The sequence below is a fragment of the Columba livia genome, chromosome Z (genome assembly GCF_036013475.1).
Source record: "Columba livia isolate bColLiv1 breed racing homer chromosome Z, bColLiv1.pat.W.v2, whole genome shotgun sequence".
Taxonomy (NCBI): domain Eukaryota; kingdom Metazoa; phylum Chordata; class Aves; order Columbiformes; family Columbidae; genus Columba; species Columba livia.
In genome coordinates this window covers 60,318,957-60,334,776 of record NC_088642.1, presented here as the reverse complement: position 1 = coordinate 60,334,776, position 15,820 = coordinate 60,318,957, and the positions used below count along the sequence as shown (strand labels likewise).

Sequence of the window (15,820 nt, the reverse complement as noted above, 5' to 3'; positions counted from 1 at the left end):
TAGCTTGTACAAACATAACAAACCTGATACTTTGACACATATGTTAACTACCAGAACAAAAAGGTGATTAAAGACTACAAACTTCTCAGGGGCTGCCAAAGCAGAAGGAAAAGAAAAAAATTCAGAAAAGAGATTAAGAAAGAAAATAATAACTTTCTGCATGCTTTGACATTAGTAACTAAGGCCAGATATGGGAAGGCTCAACTACCTACATCTACAAAACAGAAATGTACTGTATTTCACACCTAAACACACACTTTATTCTGAATGATTGTTTGGTAAGTGCAGAATCCATAGGATTACTTCTTCTTTACCCTAAGAAAAGGAAAGAAACTCTATATCCCAACACAGCCAACTCAATCTCAACTATTCAAATTAATTCCAGGCTGCTACAATTTCCAGCCTCCTCTGTCAAAACAGTGGACTGCTTTTTGTAATGGCTACACCTTACCATATTTTTAAGGCTGTCAGGATACTAAATATAATTTATTGGTGGAAGGGTTATCTGTTAAAACACCATTCTTCCATGTAGAATCATCCATATCCTCACAAGAACAGGGAATGTATTATCCTTAGAAGTGGAAAATATCCTCCAAGTTTCATTTATTTGATACCTAATGTAGAAATTCAAACTAGCAATTGTGTTTAATCAAATTACAATTGAAGCACTGATTAACACAATTGGAAGAAGCTCTATTAAAACAGAACAAAACACACTAGAAAAACAGCATGTGTTAAATCATAGTTGGTTAAAGTACACAAAAACCTGCAGTCTTCACTACATGAAACCAACTTCCAGTATTCTCTCTTTGCCTTGATGCTAACCTGTCAGATCTCCGAAGGCTATCCACTTCCTTCTGGTTCTAGTGTAAAATGGACTAATCACTGCTTTGAGTTCCACCCCTCACCACCACGGAACCAAAACATTCTAGCATTAAATACATGACACTTGACACAATTGTTCTTCTGAAGATGCTTTGAGGAAGGCATCTCTTGATTGCCAAACAGTGTCCACATTGGCCCCTGTACTGAAAGTACTGCTGAACAAGAAAGGAGAAAAAACACCACCTGTTACATCTGCTCTGCTATACACAGAAATTTTTAGCTAACATGGAAATGCACTAAATAACTATAGGCCATTTGTGTCATACCTGCATCATAAAACAAGTGCATTCGTAATCTGGAGGATCAGATTATTTTATTATTTGTGTGTTCAACATATAAAATACCAATGTCCACAACCTTTACTCAACAACTCAAATTACACAAATAACATAAAGCAAGCTTCAGTAAACGAGAAAAAGAAGGAACACAGAAAGGAAAAAGCACAAGTCTTTGAAGGTCATCCGTTCTCACAGATATGCGAGTTAAAATGTCTATTTTCCCTTTTTCTTTTCTTGCAATTTTTCCACCCAGACTAACTATGGGACAACACAAATTTGAGGAAAAATTAATTCATTCTGAGATTTTTTTTTTTTTCAAATAGGTAACAACAAGAAAATAAACGTGCCCAGAGAAAGGCATGCATAAAAAGCCACAGCGTTTTGTTGAGGCTTATCTAAAAGAAAACACAAAATAATTACTTGAAAACAGCTGTCAGATAGAAAAGTCTTCAATTAAAAAAAAATAAGACAGAGCATTCACATTATAAGGTACTACCCAACATTTTTCAGGAATCATGCAACAAAAACACTTTATTGACAAAACTTGAGGAAAACTATGATTTTTTTCCACTAATCTCCTAATTGCAAAGTCTGTTTTGAAAAAAAAATAAAATAAAATAATCCCTTCCAGCTCTCTCAAGAGCTGGAGAGGAAACAAACAGTAGAAATCTAGGTGTTTAGAATAGTCTAAGCAGCAATATTTTCACAACATAAGTAAAAACTCCATAAGCTCATCTAGTAATTTATTTTGATCACAGATATGGGTAGATTCACTACTGCATTTTACCGTATCATGTTTTTCATTTTTTTTGCATAATCTCTAAGTTGGTACCACCCAACTCCCAATATTGTTTTGTAAACCAAATTCAAAGACTTAAGATACTGCACTAGTGCACAGTCCAATACTAGATACAGTAATGACTTTCAGGTAATTGAAAATGTAAAAGCATAGCTTGCATGTCCAACTATTACTTAGCATGCAAATAGTTCATTCCGAATGTAATTTGGTTTTGCACACTTATGTTTTAATAGTTGCTTTAATAACAGTAAGCATGCATGCAAATTATGTCTGCCTAGTTTATGGACCTGGCTTAGAAAAAGGAAAAAGATCCTACTTGTCAAGAATTCCAAAGCTGCTGTTTATGTTATTTAATTGTATTAACTATTAAATGTGTGGGCCACAATGTTTTGAATTTGTGGTATGAGGCCATTAATAAACTAAATCTCATGGCTAGGCATGTATTCAACAGACACCCAGCAGTCATCAGGAAGAATCAATTAAGTTTAAAAATGTTAGGTGTATCAATCTATTTAATCAGTCATAAAAACTTAAGAAACCAGGAATATGGATAGGTAACCATATTCTGAAGCTCCTAAAACAATCTCAATTTTACTATAAAGCTCTAAGTAGTTTGATAAACTTCAAGTTTGCATTTCTATGTCCCAGTACTACACTCACAGCAATTATTTCAAACAATACAAGAATTATATATTTTGAACCCATAAATACTGAACTGAAAAATGACCTGAATTCATTCCATAGACATTTTTCTCCCACACCAGACTCGCAGCATGCAAAAACTGTCCTGAAACAACTGATCTGGAACAAAGGGCATATTTTTTTTGCAAGCCACGTTGCAAGGTTTTTTACTTTCTTTTTAATGAAAACACAGGTATGAAATCCGTAGTGCGAGCTGGAAGCAGCATGTAAGAGCCTCCAGCAACAGCAAGTCAGACCTATCAAGTTTCCCCTGTTGCTAACAGCAAACACCTAGGGAAAAAGAAAAAAAAAAAAAAAAATAAAAGAAAGAAAAAGTGTAGGGATAGCTTACACTCACACTTTTCAAGAATACCACCTCAGTCTTCACCAGATCAAGAAATCTTTATACAAAGAGGATATCACTGCATTTTGTGGACTTTGATGGATTTTTGTTTTCCCATAATTTTGAACCTCTGCAGACTTTTCACATCCAAAACACCTTGTGACAAAGCATTCCACCATCAACAATATGCTAAGTGATATATTTCTTTCTGTATGTTTTAAATATCTAACTTTTGTTTCATCGGACACCTTATGTGCACACTGAGAACTTTCAAGCCACATGACTTACAGATCTCTATCACGGTCTCCCACGATCATCTCTTTTCTAAGCTGAAGGCCCCTAGGCTCCTTGCAGAAAATCCATTCCATACTTCTGATCATTATTGCACCCTGTTCCCACGTATTTGCCAGTTCCAGTAAACTAGTTTTAGACAGGCGAAAGAGATACCAAAGCTGTAAGCACTATTCAAGATGCAAGTAAACTATGAGTTCACACAACAGTGTAACAACATTCTCAAATTTGGGTGTAGTCCTCATGGAGACCGGAAAGCAGTTTGGCCTAGATCTCAGTTTTCAAAAAGCTTACAATCACCTAAAAGTTCACAAAAATACTTATTGCTAATGCAGCCTATAATGTTCCTGAGGATACAAATAGCAGGTGGTGGATGTGAACTGCTTGATAATCAAGCACTTTTTAACAATTCTGCCAGGTCTGTCACTTCTGCCAATATGCATTTCCCAAAATAACCCCCTAACTATATGGCCTGTTATTAACTGCATTTACAGATCCCCTCCCACAAGACACCCTTATTGTCTTGGATTTCACAACTCCTTAACATCACATGACACGTATTCTTTTCAGGGATATGCTGTAGTAACTCTGATAATATTTTTCACAAGTCACTACTACATGGCAAATCCTTTATCAGATGCAGAACAAGGTAAGGACCAAAAACCTGTAAATCAGTCTATAACCTGAGAAACAGAAAGATGTACTTTTCCCCTTTAAAGCTGCGTATGACACACCTGAAACTATATTTCTGCACCTGCGATAAGGTCTAGCTACTATTAACCTTCACAGTGAGCACCTCCTCCCACACAGATTTTGTAATTCGAAGACATTATGTGATTCCCCTGCCCCTACACCTTGTTCTAAATTACCACAGATCCAATACCTAGTGGCCAGGGAAGAGTCACTCATGTCTTGTCTTTCTGCTGTCACAACTGAAAGTACACACACTAAAGTGAGACGCCTGCCATATTGCACTTCTGTGGTCTGCTATAATGTTCACAGCAGCACTTGTTCAGCTCGCATGACCAAAAAACTCCTCACTCCAAACTGATCACATGCCACTGAAATGTCATACAATTTAACACCAGGGATGGGACACTTAAAATGAACTCACAGACTGGTATCTGGGAATCACATGGCTTTAATCCACAATATTATAACAGACAAAAGGAGCAAGAAGAGTCAACATTGTGCCTCTGTTGAACTTGCAGCTCTAGCATGTCATATCACTCTGCACTGCAAAAAGTTCAGTCAAAAGTAAACTATCCAGCTAACATTTGTACAGCAGGAAACTGCAAAGATTTCTATCTCTATAAATCAAGAAGACTGCTCCACGGGACAACAAAAGAACACTGCTAACTTAGAAGTTTCCCCAACTCAAATATCAGTCATGTCTACAACCCCAATGATGACAAACCAGTCAAGAAAAAGTTTTCCTCCTATTATTATCTAATATTTTTCCAAATTTTAGATATTTGTACTGATCTCAGGTTTGAAATATTTGTCATCATTTATTCAAATAAAATAGTCTGAATACCCCCATCTGAAATCAAACCCAAGCATGAAGAGTTTGATTCCTAAAGCTTACAGTTTCATAAACTTTTTTATTTCTACACCTTTATTCGTAGCTCAGTTTACAGACTTCTACCCTTTTTCCCAGCTTTAATTTTAGTTTTAAATTTAAATAGCCCTTTTTTTCAAAACAGTCTGATTATAAACAATTTATCCAAAGCCATAGGTTCATTTACATTTATAAGAATTTATAAATTTATTAGATAAAACCCAGCAGCAAATCATAGATGTACTGAGCTAAATCACAACAGCCTCAATGTACCAGTTCTAGATGTTACAGGCAGAAATGTCACAAAGGAACTGGAACATATCTTGTTTGAGAAATTCCGCTGTAAAATCTGCAACAGTCACTGAAGTATCCTGTCATGTCTGAGAATCAGAAAGTGCAACTGATTAAACACTGAAATTTTTTCTACAGTCTTCAAAAGAAGATAAATTTTGAATTTTAACCTCTTAAATTAAAAATGCTGATAGTTTTTCTCTAATCTGTTGTTTACATAGTCCTCAGTTTTTACAGTTTGAGGTAAACAGAGTTAAGGATAAAAATGAGTGCTTGCATAAGTCAGAAGTAGCACTACTCACACAGATGAAGTTAACAACTTATATGCATAACTCAACAATTTTAAATAGGTGGAATAAAGCTGCAGGAAAATCCAAGCCTACAACAGCATGAATTATGATACACAATGCCACTTAAAAAAAATGAAGTACACTCAAACTCTTTATTTACCAAAAACTAGCGTTTAATACACTCTGGACTTCAAATCAGCAAATTGTTATAAACATCTTCACTATGTGATTTTATTACACAATTATTCTCTTCCAAGTATAAAATACTGCATTTCTTAAAAATACCTTAATTAAGAGTCAGTCTATAAATCTAAATGAAAATCAAGGAAAGAACACATCACCTGATCATTTTGAGATATGAACTGTTAAGCTATCAAGTGACTACAGACATTTTTTGCTAGATAAGTATTAAAATCTTAATGTTTCAGAATATCATGTTTTGAGCTACTCATGATCACTCAGAGAACCTGAAAATATCTCGTACTAACAGAATTACAGTAAAACACACTCTCTTTGAAGCTCTGTGTATACTAAAAATGTGTTTCAAAATGTATTAGTTTTTTTTTTTAATTTATGTCAGGGGGTAGTAGGATAAAAATACAACCTTCAGAAAACAAATTTGACCAAAACTGATGCCACCATATACCCCATTCACATGCTGCTCGGGATCCTGCTTATCAAACGTATCCCAGCATAAAAAAAAAAAAAAAAAAGAAAATTTCAAAGCTAATTAATTGCAGAACTAAGAAGTAGACCAAAAAAGAGCTGTTTAAACTGAACTCCTAAATCTACTCAATCCAATATTTTTTCATGAAGTTAGGTGTGAAATCACCAATTTTTTTTAATAGTTACTGACCTTGTTCATAATAGCTTAGGAAGACTCTAATAATTAGCACTTGACAACACAATTTTCTGATTTTAATGCACTTCTGTGGTAACTGTGCATTTAGATTTGGTGCAGAATTGTTTACCTGATTTCTTTTGAAATCAGGCTAATAGATACAAAATTCTGTACTCAATACTCATCAATAATTATGGATTAAAAATTGATTTTTTTATTTTGTCATATTTACTGTTAAAAAAAAAAAAATCAGACACCAAATCAGATTTTTTTGTTTTAAAAAACCACTGACTAAAGGTTTTTCCCTTATATACATTGCCTCTAACACTGATCCAACAGCTGTTTCATCATGTCCATGTATTTTGTTGAGACATAACGTTTCCTGGGTCACTTCCTAGACAGGCAATTGCTCTTACCCGCTTCCATATCCGCGCTTAGCTAAAAGAAAACCATCAGCAGCCAGCAATCTATAACAACAGTACCACTTCATACTCTAGTTGAGAGGAAGATGAGTAGCATGAGTAGCAGTGGTTCAGTTTACCTTCATTTTAAGTACTTAAAACCAAATCATGCTTGTGTTTTCCATCATCTTATGTTTGGAAGGTACTTTCTGTGAAGCAATACCATCAGCTAGTTACCATAGTTCACAGAAAAATAAAGGTAAAGCCCAAGACCAATCCTACACCACACCCAGTTTTGTATTCTTGGTTCACTGAGAACATGAACCCAAAAAAACTGTAGGTGACAAAAAATATCCTGCATTAGGCTGCCAGTAAATTTCTTTCTTGTGGAAAGTGTTTCAGCTTAACTGCCGGCTTAGTGGCCACCAGGTAACTTCCTTTGCTGCTGTTGCTAATGTCTCAGAAAAGAGTGCAAAGAATCATGAATCTGCAGTTTAATGATGGAAAAAATAAATGCTGTTTACATTCTGAGCAAGTATAAATCTTAAAAAAACACACAGAAACCCAACATTTTATTCCTAAGACAGTTAATTTTTTGTATACCCTTGTTATTTCAGATTGCTAGCTAAAATCAACTGCAGAACAGACAACGCTCATTAATAGAAGGCTATTACCACAGCATAAAGCCCTGATCCCAAAACTGGCTCTGAAAGCACAGAGCACTATAGCCACAGACACATGTGGAATCGGCACCTCACTGCGTATTTTACTCAGAAGACAGCTTGTTAAATCTTTTTCTAACACTTTACAACTGTTAACTTCCAGAAGCGCCTTAGCGACATGCAGACACGAACGAGCACTACGACCGCAGCCATACTTGGTAAGAAAAAGCAGCTGTTTGAAAAGTCCATAGAATTTTATCAGAGCCCGGAAAGACACGGTGAGAGGTAACGCTGAACTTTACTCTGTCCATCCCTTTGAACAGCCGGGGAAACCGCCTGGTCTCCCGGAAAGCTTCCACCGACTGCCTGACCCAGAACCGCCGGCCCCCAACGGGAACACGAGATGTATTTTTCCGACACCTGCCGGTTTCGTTTCCTCAGCAAGGTCCCAGCCGCCGTCCGCTTGCCCGCAGCGCGGAGCCCCCGGCGGGACCGCTTGCCGGCTGCGGGCCGCCCCGAGTCCCCACGCACCCCCGCGGGGCTGCCCGGCGGCGTGGCGGCCGTTCCACCCCTCGCCCCCGACCCCTGCGGCCTGTCCCGGCGCGGTCTGTCCCGGCGCGGTCCGTCCCGACGGCCGCTCCGCCCCGAGCCGCTTCCCCCGGCCCCGGCCCGCCTCATCGCCGCTAGTCCCTGGTCCGTCCGGCCTGCCCCTGGCCGCTCGCTCGCTGCACTCGCCCTCCCGCCGACAGGCCGCCCCGCACCTCCGCCCCGCGAATCCGCCACCGCCCGGCCCGGAGCTCGCCCCACCTGTCCGGGAAAGGATTAAGCGAGCAGCCGCAACCGGAGGAAGGCGAGGAGGAGGGAGAACGGCAACAGTGCCGGTGTGCAGGTGTGCAGGTCCGCCCGCTCCCTCGCCGCCCCCTCCGCCGCCGTCCCCCGGGGTCCCCCGGGGCTTCTCCTCCCGGCGCCTGCGGGACGCGCCGCTCCCTGCGCGGATGACAGCTGCTGAGCGCGCCTGCGCGCAGCCCGCGCACGCACGGCGGCAGGCGGCGGCCGGGAGGGCGGAGGCGGGAGACGCGCGACGGGGGAGCGGCAGCCGCGTCACGTGCGCAGAGTGGGCGGTGCCGCCGGTGCTTCCGGGCGCTGCGAGGGATCGGGAGTCACGCGGTGGTCACGTGGGAGCGCTCGCGCCTCGAGGGTGGTCACCTGGCGCGGGGCGGGGTCCGGCGGCGGTTAGCGGCGGTTAGCGGCGGTCACGGCCGCCAGGGGTGGGGCGGTGTCATGGTGCGCAGGCAGCGGTCGGCGCACTGTGCTGCTGAGCGCCTGCTGGGTAGGTCAGGCTCCGCTCGGGTCCGGGCGTGCGGGAGGGTGAGGGATATCTGGGGGAAGCGGCAGCTTTCGGAGAGCTGGCCTCGGAAAGGAGAGATGTGGCTGCCGGCTGCCCGGCCCTCCAGCCGCGCACGCCCTGCTTGCCCCCCCTTGTCCCGGCCGGCCCTCAGCGATCCGTGCTACTGAACGGGGAGCCGGCGTTGCCTCCGACCTACCGCGGCATCTGCGGGAAAGCACGTGAGGAAAGCACAAGTTTACAAGTCGGTCAGTTAACCACAGCGATACTCCGCAAGCAAGACCTTTCTGACCCGTAGGGATGGTGGGACTTTCAGAGCAAGCCGCTAGGTCGACCTCTCCTACACCGTCATGTCTCTTACTAGTCAGCACTGCTACGTTGAAGTGATTTTGTTTCCAAAACTTCAATGTTGCTTTTAGTGACTCAGCCATGCAATGTTGTATGTCATTCGTTTGCTTTCTAAAGTGCCACGGTACACTGTAATTTTGATTATTCAGGTTGCTGCTAAAATGAATTAGACTTCTCTTTAACTGTGTGGTACACTTCAATTTTTCTTAGTAATCTCCATCTTACATCTTAGCTTCTGGTTGTGATGTTGGTAATCTCCATCTTTCATCTTAGCTTCTGTTTGCGATGTTGAAGAAGGCAGTGAAAAATGACAAAAATAACTAGAAGATGGCCTTTTTCAAACATACCTATTACATTAAAAGAAGTCTTAGGCTTTAATTTATCTTTAAGTGCCAAAGATTTTTTTGAGTGCTAATGGAACCTGAAAGTATTGGCTTTTTTTTTTTAAATATCTAATGTGCTCAGAGACTTTTATGTTGTTTTGTTATTTGGACATAGTTCTTTACATTAAATGATAGTGGTACTGCATATGCTATATCTTCAGTCCCAATGAGAGTCATTTAACGGTATCTTTAAATATCTCTGTATGGCACCACTATTTTCAAGAATGTCTAAAACGAGTCATCCTCATCTACCTAAGGAAAGGAATTTTATTTCACTGAATACAAGTATGAGGAACGGAAGTAGTTTGCCTTTTTCCTCAAGTCTTTGGAGGGGATGAAGAAAATACTTAATGCTTATGGGAAGACAGTGAAGTTGAATGCACTTTCACATTCCATTTATTCTCTGCTCCTTGCTGCAATTCTAAAGTACTGAAGACAGATAACTGAGCATTGTTTTTGCATATGATCTCTAATATTCGTGCTAACTGCTTGTTGAAGAGAAATTACAGCAATGACTCTTGAAATGTATTGAGTCAGCACTTCTTGTCGTCTGCTCTTATTTCAGTTTACAAGTTTCTGTGAGGTCATGAGGTGCCTGGAGTGTGTTATAGTATTGCCAAAGCATACATCTCAGTGTCCTGGCTCAGCACTCCCAAGGAATGGACTGAGGGTGCAGGTGGGTGGTTTGAGAACATTAATCCCCATCATGCTGTGGCTATGGAGAACTATGCTTTGGCCTCATTTTTAAAAGCCAGTAGCTTTGCACTTCTATCTTGCTAGATGGAAATAAGGACACTGACCTTTCAGAATAGTTGTGTAGCTATGCATGGTAAATAAATCAATATTTTAACATTCTTGAACTGTTTTGGAATTGTGCTTTCAGTGCTTACTGATAACCTTCTCTACTTTAGTGGGTTCATCTCAAAGCACCTGTGAATCTCGCTGGTATGAAGAATTTTTTCCTTACTGAGGTTTAAGTACTCTTTTGTGCACTTTCTTCCTGCCTTCTGTGTTTTGGACTATATGTTAGTGTTGGCTAGCAGCAGAAAACCTGGTCGTGATCACAGCCATAAGGTGAATAATATGTAACTCATAAGTTCCCACACGTTTGTTTTAACTTGATGCTGTAGGGTCTAGGCAGCACAAGATTCTGACCAAAAAATGGCCTGTGTGCTGTAAGGTAGTGGAAGTACATTCTCTCTTTCACCTCCCTTGGCAGAGCTCAGAACCCACTTCTGTTTGAGTAGTTGATGTCTGTTTAAGTAAGTTAGGAGTTTGTCTTCCATGACACTCTGGGTTCCTGTTTCAGTGTTGTATCACTCACGGTGAAAGCTTTTTTACTTCATATAATCTTAATTTTCTGTATTGCAGTTTGTATGTTTGTCTTGTTCCATCACTGTGTGTTTCCAAGGAAGCTCCATCTTATCTGTGCCCTCCCACTGGGTAGTGGAGAACAGCAAGATCACCCTGAAGCCTTGTCCTCTCAAGGCTGAACAAACCCAGCTCTCCCAGTCACTCCTCATGTGTCATATTCTCCAATCCCTGACAGTCTTGTGGCTTTCCACTGGTCTCGTTTAAGTAAGTCGATGTCTTTCATATACTGGGATGCCAAAACCTGGGCACAATGTGGTATTTCACCTAAATTTGTGCAGAATATATACTTTTTGGATTTGAATGTAGGTTACTTCCATACTGTGTATCAATAATACTAAAAAATCTTTTCAGAATTGAAAGCAACATATTTGCTTAACATGACAGTAGCATAACTATCTAAAGTAAGGTCACTTTTGAGGCAGAAAAAGTTCTGTAGAATTTCTGTGCAATACTGCTTAAAACACATGAGGTGGCAGCAAACACCAGGAAGCAAAGCACTGCAAGCCCACAGCAGAAAAGCTTTTGGCAACAATATGGATTTTGCCATGTTCTTGATATTATTGTCTAGACTGTGCAGGTTGCTGCAATTCCTTTTACACTGCGTTGAATTGTAAATCAGGATGTGAGTGCTGGCTGTTTGAATATAATCCTGACTGAAACTTTCTCTAGACTGTGTGTTTAATTGTGTGGAATTTAGCAGTGTTACATGACATATGTTTTGTAGACCACAGAAGAAACGTAACTTTTTTTAAAATTATGTGTCTTGTGTCAATTTTGTCTTTGTTGTCGTGACTTCATCTTAAAAAATGTTGATAGAAATGTGTAAACTTGTATCTCCTAAGTGTTCTGTAAATTCATTCACTTCGTAGATGTTAAGCATTTCAGTGACATGGAGGGGAAGTTAGACATATTTAAACTGGGAATGATGTATAGTAAAAACAGTAACAGTACAAATGGGGAGTTAGTCTACCCTGGGATACAGTCAGGAGGTAGCCGCTTTCTGTTAATGTCATTATGTCCAGATCAAAAGTCTTCTCAGTGCTGTGACTCAGACAGAAGTCACTGGCTTGTAGGAATTCCCAGAGTATCTCTTGACCTGTTACAAAGACCCAACTAGATAACCATAAATATAACTTCTGAGTGGAGAATTCACGTTAAGTATTTATTTTTAGTACATTTATTCTTGACATTTTGTATTAAACATAGAGGAGACCTTATTGCTTTAATATTGATCACTTTAATTAAAAAGCTTGCCTATCCAGACAGTGTTCCTTTCAGCCAATAGATTTTTCTTTCTTCAGAAATTGTCAGGATAAAATAGAGAGGCTGTGCCATATTAGTTAAAGGATGCCTGTGGGCTCTGCAGAGAAATAGTGGTAGAACAGGGCCTTGCAAGTCTACTCAAGCATCAAGTCTCAGATGCCCAAGTTCTTGTCTCTCAGCCAGTTCAGATCAGTTGCAGAGCAGCCAAAGATTCGTTACTATCCAAGAGCAAATGCTAAATAACACTGCATTATTTTTATGGAAAATGTAATGTTAATTTCCACTAGTACTGGACAGATGGTCAGGAATCTTGACTGTACTGTAGTGTGAAAAGGATAACAAATTAACAATACATAATTAGGTCAGCTTGCCTTCCCTCTATGTCAGTAAAGTTGTGTTCCTTTCAGTACCATTAGTTGTGTGATCTATTTTTAGTAGTGTTCTAGGTCAAAATTTTCACAATATCTGTCCATTTTCTCTGCAGCACCCACAGAATCACACAGAATCACAGAATATTAGGGATTGGAAGGGACCTTGGAAGATCATCTAGTCCAATCCCCCTGCTGGAGCCACAGCAGCCAGATGAGGTTACACAGAAAGGTGTCCAGGCAGGTTTTGAATATATCCAGAGTAGGAGACTCCACAACTTCCCTGGGCAGCCTGTTCCAGTGCTCTGTCACCCTTGCTGAGAAGAAGTTTCTTCTCAAATTCAAGTGGAACCTTTTGTGTTCCACTTTAAACCCATTACCCCTTGTCCTATCATTGGTTGTCACCCATGTGACTTTACTGAGCTTTGAGAGTTTCATATGCAAAAAGAGACAATCCCAGGGTAATGGCAAGGTAAAGATGAATATTCAAACAAGTACAAAGAATGGAGGATTTTTTCTTTCTTTCCATTGCAGATACATAAAAAAGTTGATGTATGTAAGCTTACCCATAAAAGATGCAAATACATCTTCTGATTAAATACCTTACCCAGGTACTTTATACCTGCTATGAGTTTGAATTTTTGATGGCAATATCCATCGAAATACAGGAAAGTTTTTCAATTTATAAATTGGACATAGAGTCAAGGCACATCCCGCTTAGTTAAGAAGTTACATGTTAGTGGAACCAAAATCTCTTTATTCTGAAAGTGACAGAGGTGGCTCAGCGCTGACCTCAGGACACCCAGGAGGAAAGAACTCTGATTTAGTGCATTAAACAGCCCCTCGAAGAAAAAGTTCTGGCCTGTTTGCTTATTTTCTTTCATCATTGGATTGACAGCACGTTCTTTTGCTGTGTGGACAGACTGTGTTTTATTTCTGGATGCAATAGATGGCAGTCTTTATCTTCTCTTCTTCTGGTCTATGAACAGTTCTTTTCTTGCACACACAGAATGACTAATCTGCTTACACTGCAACAACAGAAAGACAGCAGGGCTTGGCTCTGTCAATAATCTAACTGCTTGCACTTAAACCATAGATTTAACCTCTGTAACCTGTCCACTGGATCTGCTCCGACTCTGACAAACATGAAACTGCAAACAAGGGGCATTTAACCATCATTGTCCTTTTTTAACAGTTGTTTGATTTGAGGGCTGGACTGAGAAAAGTTAATTAGGTTCCTTTATAAAGCCCTCATCCACACATGTGTGATCTTCTTTGTTTGAGCAAATGACTGAGAACCATTTTTTCACTGTTGTCCTGAAAATGTTTCACTGCACAAGAAAGGTAACAGAGGAAACTAGACACTTAAGTGGTTAAGTACTGATTGAAGGACACCATGAGAGAACTAAAACTCTGGTTTAGCCTGCTTGATTGCTGCAAGTGATTTGAAACCATGAAGATAAATCGGTGTGGATGAACTGCCGTATTTTTTTCCAAAAGCAGTGCAGAAACTAGCAGTTTGGCAGCTTTCTCCAATAAAAAGAAGACATCTATTGGCCTGATGCAGGGAACAGTCATCAAACTTAGCTTTTCAAGTAGAGAGAGCCCCAAAATATGATAAAAGCAGGCTCTGCCACAAGTTGGCTAAGAACAAAAGTCAGTCTGAAGGAAAGTCTAGTGCTCCCGTGATCATAAGTGGAAATCAAGGAAGCTGCCTTTTTTTGTTTTTTAATTCTTCCATCACCTACATTGTTTATTCTTTTGTCTTTAAACCCCTTTATGTGGTAACACAGGAAGCAGCTGAAATAACTTTACCTTCAGTTCACTGCACAGAACATGTATAAATGAAAAAAATTAAACAAGTGTATACAGCCCAAATTATTGCCTTAGAATACTATTTTCCAGAACTTCCTCTGGGTTTAGAATTTTGGAGAAACTGGAAATTAAATGCAACTTTTACTAACCAGGAGTTGCCACAGTTTTAATTATTCGCTTAAATTCAAAATTGTAGTGTATGATAGGGAGACATAAAAGGTTAGAATTTGTAGAATAAGTGAATACAAAGACAGAAATCTCTTTTTTGCCTTTGAGTTCTTGTTTCAAACATCAAATAGTTTGGTTGTAATACTAAAGCTTCTAGCTAACTTAAGGTTACATATGCAGAATCCTTTAGTAAATAGGTTGTGACTTGTAAGTAGTCAGAATTAACATGAAATGGATAGGTCTTATATTTGAAGTTTTAAAGACTGATAATTTTGAGAGTAAATGTAATTAAATACTGAAATAAATTTTGACTCGAGTTTGATACTCTGAAGTTTTATTGCTTTATTTTCAGTTTAGTAGTCTACACAATTCTTTACAACATTTTTCTTTTATTGTAAAGACATTCAAAGCACTGATGCTGTCACAGCTCTGAGAATCAACATGAATTCAGAACCCCTGAAAATCTTGGAAAGTATCAACCAAGCAGCTCTTGAAAATTAATGTTTTTGACCTCACATGATTTCATGTAGCCTTTGTTGTTCCTTAGACTCAGCTATCCATCCCATTAATAGTGCTATAATCAGAGTACCCGAGGAAGTCCAAAAATATTCTTACTGACTTCACCTGATACTTAACTGATCTTTTAAATGTTGTTTTTCCTCTCCATAAAACAATGAAGAATAGCATTTGCTATACTGGAGTCAAACAAGCATTAAATGAGTAAAGAAAGTTTCTGGCATGTGCAGAGTATTATTTAATCTTGGTATATTTTGACTTTGTTAAAAACACACAAAGTGACTGTTAAATCAAAAAGACTAGAATCAGTCATAGAATAAATATTAATTGCAGGCTAATACATGTAATTTACAAGTTATGAGGGGAAATATATCCAATGGGAGGGTACATTGTGAATACTGTTTTTAAAGAAGTGTATGAACACCGCTGAAAATCTTTTTTTCTGGTCTTTGTATTCTCATAGCAGCTTAAAAATTCAGTTTCTTACACTGTTTGCTTTTCTTTTTTCTATTTCTGTATACCAATTCCATACCTTATTTTCAATCACATTACCCTTCCTGTGTAAACTCCCAATCCTGACAAGAGATTGTGAACCCTTTTCTGCCAGTTTAGTACTGCAGCAGCATGGGTTTCTGTAATTACAGTATGTTGGGACAGAGGTCAGAGCTGGGGGGTGTTTTGTTGTTGTTTTTCCCCCGCACTGTGCAGTGGTGGAAAACATATACTTATCTACTGGATGACAACATGACATACATCAACATATAGCATTTCCAAAAAGCACTTTATTTTTTTCTGCCTTGTATTTTAAGGCATAAAGGCACTTTCAAACATCTGTCCAGGGTAATGATGATACTTAAGAGACAACAGTCCAAGGTTTTTAACTTGAATGACAACACTGACAGCTCAAATCCTGAGGT

General features: G+C 39.5%; 1 protein-coding gene across 11 annotated transcripts in view; it reads right to left on the bottom strand.

Annotated features, from left to right (window-relative positions):
* The window catches only part of KDM4C (lysine demethylase 4C), a 259,501-nt gene extending 251,095 nt beyond the window's left edge, over nt 1-8,406 (bottom strand). For 5 of the 11 annotated variants that reach the window (XM_065046062.1, XM_065046063.1, XM_065046064.1 and 2 more), the window contains exon 1: nt 8,131-8,406. The gene's annotated coding sequence lies outside the window, so the exon portion shown is untranslated. The remainder of the gene's footprint in view (nt 1-8,130) is intronic. The other 6 variants (XM_065046061.1, XM_065046065.1, XM_065046072.1 and 3 more) reach the window with 3 other exon arrangements.
* Between the last annotated feature and the right edge of the window lie 7,414 nt (nt 8,407-15,820).